This window comes from Ips typographus, linkage group LG2 (assembly GCF_016097725.1).
Source record: "Ips typographus isolate SLU linkage group LG2, UJ_Ityp_2.0, whole genome shotgun sequence".
Classification (NCBI taxonomy): Eukaryota; Metazoa; Arthropoda; class Insecta; order Coleoptera; family Curculionidae; genus Ips; species Ips typographus.
Genome location: NC_138423.1, coordinates 21,988,700 through 22,001,373, shown reverse-complemented (window position 1 = coordinate 22,001,373; position 12,674 = coordinate 21,988,700).

Below are 12,674 nucleotides of genomic sequence, written 5' to 3'. Positions count from 1 at the left end.
ACTTAAGGTAAATACATAGATTTCTAGTAGGTTTTTGAATTTTACTGCATTCTATTACTTTTGTTAATAGAGAGCTGGCCAAGGACAGTAAACATTAAAGAGGATTGCATAAACTGGCGGCATGGAACGCCATTTTGTCTGTCATTTCTTGAAACTACGCAATATTTCCTTTAAAATGAGGTGCAAGTCAATATTTTGACAGAAAATTCAAAATGGCGCCGTAAAAAAATTTGTTTCTTTTTTATTTGTCAAGTTACAGTTGACGTGTCGGTGTCATTTTATGTTAAAATTTCCCGGAAAAGACTCTAGTGCAGTCGGTTTTTTGATATCTCAAAAACTAACAGAGTTAGACCTAAAATTTAACATTTAACCATTTCTTTGCCAGGAACTCGGCCGGATTAAGAGATACATGAAATCTGACTAAAAAATATTTATAATATAATATGTGATATTATGGTAAAGGAAATTTGACGCTCTTTAATGGCCAAACGGTGTTATCAATCAACTCATGTGGGAATATTTTTAGAAAGCTTGAAATCTGCTCTATTTTGACGTAACTTGTCAAAGACATTTTGACTTAACTTGTCAAATAATGGAGTCATTTAGGGCCAAAGCAACGAGTGTCACAAAATGTGTGATTTTATGGTGAAAGAGCTTTAACGCCCTCTAGCATCCAAACAGAGTTAGTAATCAACTCATGGGGGAATATTTTTAGAAAGCCTGAAATCTGCTCTATCTTTTGTTTTCTATGACATTTTGACGTAACTTGTCAAAAAAAGGAGTAATTTAGAGTCAAAGCTACGTGTGTCTAAAAATATGCTATTTTTACAAAAAGTGCAATTTTGGCAATTTTTTATTTTGTTCCAGGACGGTTCCAATGCACAGCAAAGGACATATTTATACCAAAGGACCTTAAATTAAATGAAATAAGTACAAAAAAAAAATTAAAATTTTTAATTTTGCAAAAAAATTGGAAGAATAGAGTATTAGAGTTTTTTTTACTACTTTTTGAAATTCGATATCTCGGTAACATGAAGAGCTAGAGAGGCCAGTTTTGGCTCATTTTGCAGTATTTTTTATACTTTTACTATACTCTTTCTAATGGCGTTTTAGGGAAATCTATAAGAGTTCAAATAAAAAAGTTACTATTATCAACAAAATCGCCCGATTGAGCAATCCTTTACTGTTTACCGTCCTTGAGAGCTGGCGAGTTGGCTAGCTTGATCGCCCGATAGGATTCCAATTGATTATTTTTGTACAGAACATTGATTAGGTATCTATGTTCATCCTAGGCCAGTAGAAATAAATTATGAAGACAATGAACAAATTTTGTTTTTGAATTTGTTTCACGTTTTTCAAATTTATGTACAAATTTCTGCAACGTTACCAAACAGACATTTTTCAAAAACGGTTTAAAAAATATCTATCCAGTCTCTAAAATATTGCCAAACTGACATTTTTCGAAAAGTTGTTTAAACGTTTAACAGTGTTGCCAAACTGATATTTTATCCTTCAATATTACTAAAACTGATTAACCAAAAATCAAACTTATCAATGTTTCTAAAGTGACATTTCGGTAATTTTGGCAAGCGTTGTCAAACTTACATGTTTTCTCATATTTTACTAAAACTGATTAGTCAGTAACCGTTAATTGTATTGATACATTGCATAAAACATTACATTTTTATTTAAATTATGGTGTTAATGGAAATTGTTTCGGGTGTGATCCATTACTTTGATTTTTCGTTTATGCACTGATATTATTTTCGAGACTAATATTATTGCATAAACAAAAAACTAACCAATCTACATATACAATTTAGAAACGTACTCTAAATGAGTCTATTTTCACAAATTTAACTAAAAACACACCATCATCATTATTTGCCGTTTTTTACTGTAAATACTATATTGCTGCAGTGTCAAAAGTATTTTTATTAAAAAAATAAAGTTCCGAAACATTTTTTAACGTTGAAAATGGCCGAATACGTCTATTATGCAAACTAAAGCAATAACACGGTCTGTATCATGGTTTTTAAGTTAATTAGTTTGTTTTACTGCACATAGCAAGACCATTCTGGCTTTTTGCATATTACTCACTAATTTCAAATCGTTTACGGTGTTATGGTTTTAAACGTAAAAACTTTTCAGTTTTTCCAGCTTGATAATTATTTTAAATAGACCTTGATATGGTCTTAGCACATTTTATTATAAATTACCGATATTACATATAATGGGTTTATTGAAAAACGTAAATTTGAGGTTTTACATATTTTCAAAGTGATTGTTTTCGGTAGAAAATGATTACTTAAATATGCAAAAGTTAAAAGTGGTTTTGTTTTTGCTAATTTACAAGCTTATAAGTTTTGTTATTTGCTACCTTTGCAGACCTAAAATCACTTGGTTTACCAGACAGAAGTTTAGCACTAATATTACAAATTAACGAGGGATTCCGGCGGTCAAAGTCTTTGAGATATAATCTTTATTGCTTGTTTTAATAGTGACATCTGATAAATTTAATTAAATGAAAGTGGTTATGCAGTTAAGCGCTAGAAGTGAAAGATATACAATGCCATGGAATTATTAAACATATTTAGAAACCCAGTTCTTTGTTTTTAATAAGCTTCTCGTTTTCTTAAGTAGGTTTATACGTAGGTTAAAAAGATAAAAATCAAATTTTCTGTTATTTGTCATTGTTGATATAATATGACATAGTAACGTCTTTTGAGTTTTTCCTATTGAATTCACGATGTGGCTGTGCTACTTTTTGAGAACTCTTCAGAAAAGTTCTCCCTGTATGCACTCAAAGGTCAAAACATAATCATCTATTGTGATGAAGCAAAACGTCTAAACCAGTGCATAATAAAGGCTTTTTTTTAAGGAACATAATCACCTTTGGGGGTCATAAACCAGGTAAGCTCGCGACTAAAACACCGATTAGTCGAATTAGCAACACAGAGGGTTACAAAGAAACCGACTTTAAAAAGGTTACGTGTTCGAAGAATGAAGTCGGCATATTCCCTCGACCATGCAGGTGGGTGTCCTGTATTTTTCTTTATTTTTTCTTGTAACGTTCTTAAAATGAAACATAACTTTCCGGACTAAGCCTACAAAGGGCACGAAATTTCCGTCCGGAAAGACGCCAATTCGACGATGGTTTGAGTATAAATCAGTCGGAGACGGCGTGGCCGTATATAACACCCCCAAGAACAAATTAAAAAGATATCCCAGGGTTTCCGGGTAGGTTCAAATAGGGGGATAAATAAGAATTTGCGGGTGTATAAAGCGAACATAAAAATTCACTCGTCGCAAAAAATATAAATATGTGTGTTGTGTGTGTGTGGGGGTGCAGAATTTCTCATGAAAATTGTCCTTTTTCAGTTGATATTTCTAGGCTCAAAAGGCGAGTAAATCAAATTTTAAAGGGCCGATGGCAATTTTTAGTGCTGGAAAAGCTGGAAATATGATTTGGAAAGAACGGTTTTTATGGTTGTACCGTTCACTAAACTTGATTAAATTTGCATATGGAGATTTCTGGTTTTAGAACTTTATAGTGTGTTGTCTGTGAGCTTTTAGCAGTTATGGTAAATGCATATGTGCAGGAATTGCGTAAATCACAGCAGTATTCGTGGTTTATGAAGCAACCAGCTGAAAGCTGGTTTATTTTGACCAATCACTCATTTAATTATCCACTCTGCAGCATTTTATACTTTCAGGTCTCTGGTAAGTTGGTTTTAACAGTCATGACAGCTGTCACGTGATGCAAGCAACATATTAAAGTGTTCCTTAACGTCACAACTGTGAAATTTGGCTCCATAGACCTGTAAACACAACCAAAACACAACTTACAGTGCAATTCCTCAAAGATCTAATAATCTATGGGACATTTTATACTTTTAGGTTACTGATAAGTGTATTCTGATAGTTATGACAGCTGTCACGTGACGTAAGCAACGTATTAAGGTTTTTCTTAACGTCCCATCTGTCAAAATTGGCTTCGTGGAGCTTTAAATACAACTTACAGTTCAATTCCTCAAAGAAACATATCTATTGGGCATTTTAAACTTTTAGGTCACTGATGAGTGTGTTCTGATAGTTATGACAGCTGTCACGTGACGTAAGCAACGTATTAAAGTTTTTCGTAACGTCCCATCTGTCAAAATTGGCTTCATGGAGCTTTAAATACAACTTACAGTTCAATTCCTCAAAGAAACGTGTCTGTTGGGCATTTTATATACTTTTAGGTTACTGATAAGTGTGTTCTGATAGTTATGACAGCTGTCACGTGACGTAAGAAACGTATTAAGGTTTTTCTTAACGTCCCATCTGTCAAAATTGGCTTCATGGAGCTTTAAATACAACTTACAGTTCAATTCCTCAAAGAAACATATCTATTGGGCATTTTATACTTTTAGATTACTGATGAGTGTGTTCTGATTGTTATGACAGCTGTCACGTGACGCAAGCAACATATTAAAGTGTTCTTTAACATCTCAACTGTGAAATTTGGCTCCATAGACCTGTATACATAACTTACAGTTCAATTCCTCAAAGAAACATATCTATTGGGCATTTTATACTTTTAGGTCACCGATGAGTGTGTTCTGATAGTTATGACAGCTGTCACGTGACGCAAGCAACATATTAAAGTGTTTCTTCACGTCACAACTGAGAAATTTGGTTCCATAGACCTGTAAACACAACTTACAGTGCAATTCCTCAAAGAAACATATCTATTGGGCATTTTATACTTTTAGGTCACTGATGAGTGTGTTCTGATAGTTATGACAGCTGTCACGTGACGTAAGAAAAGTATAAAATTGTTTCTTAACGTCAGAACAGTCAAGTTCGGCTCCATGGAGCTGTAAAAATACTTACAGTGTGGTTCCTATAAGAAACACATCTACTTTGCATTTTATAAATTCCCAATACTTTCTCTTAAATTATCTTGGCATTTTTCCTAAAAAATTAATAATTTGTTTAAAGCAAAACTGAATAATGTGAGACAAGGATTTTAATACTAAAACCAGTAATAAACGTTTCATTTAAGAACTAGAACAAAAAATTCCTTTTTGTGTTCTTGGTATTAACATGAACCCTTAGCGAACAATTTCGGATTTCTGTAACAACCCCGAGCACGAAAAGTTTCCGAGTGGTAATTTTGGGGCTTTTTGCCTGTCGCCAGCGACTAAAAACGTTGGCCCTTTTCCTGCTGAATTCTGTTTAGCGTTAACGAAGGAGGGCGTAATTGTTTCGCCCCGTGTTTGTTTAGGCTTGTCCAAAAACAATGAAGTATTTCAGGGGTGGATCTTCATTACGATGTTTGTTCTACTCCGCTTAGTTCGGTCACAATGCTGAAATTACGCGGAGTTTCCGATTAATCTTTTAACTGGCTGTAGTTTCTTGTTTCTTGCTCTTTTCCACCCGATTCAAGACGGTTTATTATTATTCCCTTCGCATATTTGACTGGTGTGTAGCAAAAGTTGCCGTTTTATCTGGCACATTTTGGTAAAACTTTGTATGACTGACTGTTCCGCTAATCTAATTCAACTTAGGAAAAGTTTGATACGTCTCGGGTTATTTACAACAGTACACACGGACTTTTTTCTTTCGCAAATTTATGACCTGAATACAAATTATTTTTATGCTAAATTTGGACGATTTTTATTTTACTTTTTTAAACTCGAATGTTTTACCACTGACTGATAATACTGTTTCTGTCTACGTTTACATTTATTATTCTATACGAGATTGTTAAAAATTTTACATTTTGACACAAATTAATTGATTTATTGATGTGAATTCCAGTTTTGGAACTGTGTATCTTAATAATTACTTCTTTTTCTTAATTAATAAAAAATAATAACACTATTAATCTTAAATTCTTTTTTATTTTTTGTCATTGCGAATTACTAATTGTTTATACAAACATTTCTAAGTTAAAGAAAAAATATGATAATTTATGATTGTCATAGGAATGATTAATAGTCGTGTACTCCGTTCTTGGTGTTTAGAGGGCCACTCAATTACGCTCTTCTTATGGATCCCACTCACTGAAAAAGTTTTACTTTAGAAATTAGTCACGTTCTACAGAAAATGCGCGAAAGCACCATCCTATTAAGACCGGATGTTTTGTCGGTCTGGATAAAGAATGTTCCATTATTTAACATATTTTTCTGCTCTCCTTTTTTGACGCTAATAAAACTCATTTCCTCTTTAATTTAGTCAAGCTTGCTTTTACCGTTAAATAACTCAATTTTTGTATACTCTCTAAGGACACTAGTTAGGGTGATCAAAAGAGGGTTTCAAGGGCTACAAATTGATATATTGAACCACCCTGTAAGTGTCAAACTAACAGAGTTATGGGCTGTCAAAGTGGACACTGTCAAAAACAGACTTTAATTCAGTCAAGCTTGCTTTTACCGTTAAATAACTCAATTTTTGTATACTCACTAGGGACACTAGATAGGGTGATCAAAAGAGGGTTTCAAGGGCTATAAATTGATATATTGAACCACCCTGTAAGTGTCAAACTAACAGAGTTATGGGCTGTCAAAGTGGACACTGTCAAAAACAGACTTTAATTCAGTCAAGCTTGCTTTTACCGTTAAGTAACTCAATTTTTGTATACTCACTAGGGACACTAGATAGGGTGATCAAAAGAGGGTTTCAAGGGCTACAAATTGATATATTGAACCACCCTGTAAGTGTCAAACTAACAGAGTTATGGGCTGTCAAAGTGGACACTGTCAAAAACAGACTTCAATTCAATCAAGTCTACCTTTACCGTTAATAAGTCAATTATTTTTTATATTCACTAGGGCACTAGATAGGGTGATCAAAAGAGGGTTTCAAGGGCTACAAATTGAAATATTGAACCACCCTGTAAGTGTCAAACTAACAGAGTTATGAGCTATCAAAGTGGACACTGTCAAAAACAGGCTTTAAAATATATGTTTTGGATTTTCAGCTCAGTCATTTTGACTCATTCTTCTTTTTCTTTTCTGCATTCTTCTTTTTTAATTTCTAATAAAAGTGCTCAAACAAATTGATCCTTGTTTTATTAGTGATCACATCCTAAGAACCTATTCACAATTATTCTTCTTTTCTTATTTTTGAGCGCTGATGGAACTTAATTCTTCTTGGGTTTTAAAATCATCTAGTCAGCCTTTCTTCAAAATTAGATACCTAGCCAGCTCATTTTGATATATTCTTTCTCTCTTCCTTTTGGACACTGATGGAACTGACTTTTGGTTTTAAAATCTTAATCAGTGTATCTTCTTTCAAATCACGTGACATTACAGACAATATAATTAAGGTAAACACGAGACGACTGCTGTGGATTTTTCCGGTACACGTTAATGAAATTTTTGGTTCTCTTTAATATATTATTACAACAGTAATCAGTAAAAGTAAGTCTTTAAAAGCAATTAAACTAATTATAGTTTTGGTGATCGGGTACATTGGTTGTGATTTTCAAATTAAGAAAAAAAATAACAAATTAAAACAACTGTGAAGATGCTTTATTGTATTTTAAATAAATCTAACCTAACCTAACCTAAAATTTGTTTTTGGGATTTAAGATTTATATTTGTAACCCATTAAAAAGAACCAGTATAGCAGCAGTAGATGTAACATAAAACTTGTAATTTTTATGTGAAAACCCCTGTTTGGAAAACCAGCGGATAAAGCTATCGTATTTAAAATAGGACCGTTGGAATGAATTATTAATGGTTTTCCTGCACTACAAATATCACTTTCCCGGTTATAAATGTCACATTCTGATGCGGATAACGGCTCTAATTGGCCACGGAGTGTCTCGAAATTATTTACGGCTTTATTATAACAGATTTAAAAATTTATCTAATTAAGAAGCTAAGCAATAAAGGAGGTTTTATTGAATTAATTTAAAATTCAATCTAATATTGTAAGCCACTAAACAAAAACCAGTCGATGCGGTCAATTTATCAGAAAACCCATATAAATAATTAACTGGCATTAGGAGTTATCTTAAAAACGTTATTAATCATTAATCCCACTAGCTTTAGTTAATTTTCCTAAACAGTCAGTGAATGACCACCTACTTAGAGACTGAGTGTAACTGTAATTTGTAGCGGGAGTTATAATGTGAATGCAGCTTCATCATATCTCTAAAACTCGAACAAGACCCTTGTTTGTTGTGCTTACTTCCCCTAAATCGTGCAGAGTAATCTTAAGCCGGTTTCACACTACACCCTGCTGTGTCAGTAATTTACACGCACATCGTCTCTGATTTATCGAACTGTTAAACAATGAAGCTGCCTATTTACTAAATAACAATAATGGGAACCTAAGCGGTTCGGTCTACCCGAAAATCTTAAGTACCGCAGACTGAGTGCACCCACATCAGTATTAAGTTACGTGTGGTTTTGTCTGTATTGTCTGAACTATAAAGGTGATGGCGTAATAAGGAAAAATTCCACTTGAATATGACATGTAAAGGTTATGTTAGTTATTTTACTCAGCATAGTTTAAATTAGTAGTATTTTCAGTCAGAACTTGATCTTAAAATTGACAAACCATCACATTTTTGACACTTTAAAATATGTTGTACTTAAGTGACAATTAAATGATATACATTTTATAGCTTCATGAGTGAGATTTTGACTGTAACTGTTTTGACTTAAAACGTTCACTAGTCCCTCATGAACTGGCAACTATTCCATTACGCTATAAAACTACAAATTTATACTCGATTACATTCTAATTGAGTGTGTCAGTTTTAAATGTCAATAATTCACCAATGGATAGCCAATCAAAAAATAAGTTGACATGCATTATGTCATTTTCCTGAAGAACGCTTCCTAAGGAAGACACAGACCTTCAAAATTGTTTAAATGTGTCGATATAGGGGGATAGTCTTTATTTTCTACGCTCACTTATTCAAACTATTCAAAATTGACAAAAATGTCTACTTGGGTTTTTGTATTTTTTACTTTAAAATGGTTCAAAACGATTCAAATCTGGGCATATGTGAGGTTTACGAGTTAATTTTTGACACTAAAAATAGTAAAAAATCAGAATTTTTGGACTTTATTTTTTTTTATTCAATTAAACACTGGTAACAGTCCGAATTTTTGGAATAATTTAATTCTAAAAATTAGTGTTTAAGACTAATATCGTAGCATTTAATGCCAAAATTGTTTACTTTCATCAATGAAGAGTCTGAAACTTAACTTTTACTAGAAAAAATTGTTAGATTGTTAGATAAAATTCGATTTTTCAGTCTTAAAGCACAGTGGAGCATCTAGAAGTCAATTTAATACTGACAAAGCGTGAAATGGAATGTTTAAGCCTATGGAAAATGTAAAAATAGTTTTTTAAGTCTGCTATGTCAAAAATTTGGTGAAGATAACCCTAAAACTCAATTTTCCTAGCTGAAAGCACTTTTAAAGCCCTAAAAATAGTCCAGAGTTCTAAGAAAATCAAAAGCAAAGGAAACAAATCTGAAAAGTTAGTCTTCAAGTCAATTTTTATCAATCTAATGTCAATATACTGTATTTAAGACTATTTTCAAGACTAAAATATTGAAATGTATTTTCAATCTATGAAAACTTACTTCAAATGGAAATTTTAAGCTTTTGATGTCACTTTTCATTGGTTTAGAGTTACTTTTTGGTGTCCAAGTCCATTTTCAAGGTTGAAATGTGTGAATTTGTAGTAAAAAATTGTAGATAAAGTAGTTTTTCATGACTACAACCTAATTTTCACTACTAAAGTTTTTCAGCTTATCTGAAAACTATAACGACTGACTACAAAGACAGTTTTTAAGCCTTTCAAGACAATTTTCACAGTTTCCAAGTCAATTGCCAAGGCTAAATTCTTTCAATTTGTGAAAACTGGTCAAAAGACAATTTTTCTCGTTTCTAAGTGAATTTTCAAAACTAAAGTCTTTCAATTTGTCTGGAAACTATGAAAACTGGCTAAAAAGACATGTTTTAAGCTCATTAAGTAAATTTTCACTGTTTTCAAGACCATTTTTGATTAGCTTTAATATTGACGACATAGATCTGAAAATGGATGGTCATAGCATATCTTATGAGCAAAACATCAAGTATTTGGGAGTAATTTTTGATCCATGTCTAACATTCCATGCTCATGCTGACTATACGTTAAGGAAATATGCAAAGAAAGTTAATTTTATTTCTAGAGTCGGAAAAAATTTGTCATTGTACACCAAACTATTGCTATATAATAGTATCGCTTCGCCGCATTTGCAGTTCTGTTCCACTCTTCTTTATGGTCTACCCAGTTTTAAGGTGCGGGAGTTCGAGATCGTACAGAACAGAGCGATGAGAACCATCCTTAAGTGTAATAGATATGTCTCAATAAGTACCATGCAGAAAACTTTGAATATGTTGTCCGTACGTCAGATGATAATGTTTGATGTGTATTTGTTTATTTTTAAAATGAAGCGGGGGTTACTGCCGGAATACCTGTGTAGAAAAATAACAACCTTTTCTGAGGTCCATAGTTACAGTACAAGAAATTGTGATGATTTTATTATTTTGAGACATTGTAATACAGATCAAGCCCTAAATTCGCCTTTATATAGAGGACTTCTTAATTATAATCAGCTACCAAAATGTATAAAACAATGTAATACTGTGAGAATGTTTAAAGTCCATCTACGCGAACACATTGTAAATATGTCCGCATTTTGAAAATATTTAATTGTATACCTATACTTACTGTTCTGTGTTTTTTGTATATAGCTATTAGCTAAATAAACAAATTTATTATTATTATTATTTTAAGTTAAGTTGGGTTGATTTTGGGTCTTTGAACGTAATAACTCAATTATCTCGTAAACGAAGCTTCAAATCAGAATTTTATAAGAGGTACTTATTTTGTCAAATTGGACAAGTAAAGTAAAAAAAACTGACATTTTTGAAAAATCCAGTGACGTAAAGAATCAGGCAGAAAAATGAAATCCATCTTCTTGTATCTACGCTACTGGAGAATTTTGGCAAACGTCATTCATAATAAGTAATAATTTCATAAGTGCTTGTTCCAAATTTGATCAAAATGACTACAACGGTCTGACAGTTATGACAAAAAACCGATTTTTTAAATTGAAATTTGAAAGACTGTATTTTTCTTAGGAAGCATTTTTCAGGAAAATGACATAATGCATGTCAACTTATTTTTTAATGGGCTATAAGTAAAATTTGTTCTGTCATAACCTTTGCAACTGTCAAAATTTGATTCGTAAAGCTATAAAACTAAAAAAACCCAAAACGATTGTAATTCAGAGAAAATTGCATTTTGTAGCTCTATGAGTAAAAGTTTGTTTGACTGTTTGGTTCAGACGTACTTTGCTCTATCATAAACGTCACAACTGTCAAAATTAGTTCCATTAAACTATAAAACTCTAGATACACTAAAAAATTATACTCAATTACAATGTAAATGAGTGAAAATCAAATTAAAGGCATTTTAAAGTATGAGTAAAATGTTGACAATTATGGCATTTGACTGTTTGTTTTAGACGAAATTTGTTCTAATATAACCGTGTTACTGTCAAAATTTGATCCATAAAGCTAAAAAACTACAAAATACAAACTATTGTAATTGAAACAAAAATTTTGTAGCCTTATGAGTAAAAGCTTGATAATTATGGCGTTGCACTGTTTCAAAGGCCACTAAATACTATTAAAAAGATCCCAAAATTTGCTAGAGACCTTTACAAGTAACTTGAACCTGTCAAGATATTGCCAAAGGCCACTTAAATCATTTTGGAAAAGTCAGACGACTTTATAAATGTCTGACAGAAACACAGTGGCCATTGCCACAAAGTTTTCACCTACTAGACTTTTTATTAGGTTTTCTGTGTTTGTCTTGCTTGTCCAATTATCAATGTTTCTCTGTCAGTTACACAGCTTTCCTATGATCGTTTATTTTTACCACACCTGTATATTAAATAACGAGGTACCATCAAATAACTGTTTTTCATCATAGTACCAGTATAGTAAAACATTTTTTGAATGAAAACTTGTTTGGCTTAATCGAACTACCTATTACAGCTTGTAGTAGTTCTTATATGAAATTGACATTAACAAATGTCTGTCGGCGAAAGCTTAAACCTACAAAAGCAGAAACCAGAGTGATAATCCCTAGTGATTATAGGAGGCAACATTATAAATGTATATTTTATGCTTGGTGTATTAATTTGTTGGGTACCGAACCGAGAATATATTTATCACGTATGAATGTCACAAACGGCACTCGCGCTTATCTACAGGAGGCTTGAAATTTATACGCTCGAGATGCCAACAGATAATCTTCTTAAATCAGATTTAATTAACCGGAAGGTATTTACCGGTCAGATCTTATAAGCACTTATTTAGCACCTCGTTATTGGCTGGTTATTTCCACTTATACTGGTACCAAAATATTTTTATTTGTGCGCCTCTGTTTGTCATGCTAATCGTCCCCTATAATACAGCCAACCTGAATTGATGTCTCCCGCTTTTTGGTTAAGCAACTACACGAAACATCATAAACACAATTTAATTAAAACACTTTCCCATTTTCCTGTCTCCTTTATAGTTTGACAATAAAAGCTAATATGGCCGAAATGAATTTAACGGGAGTACCTGACATTCACGAGGAACAGGCAACTAGTCTGCCTC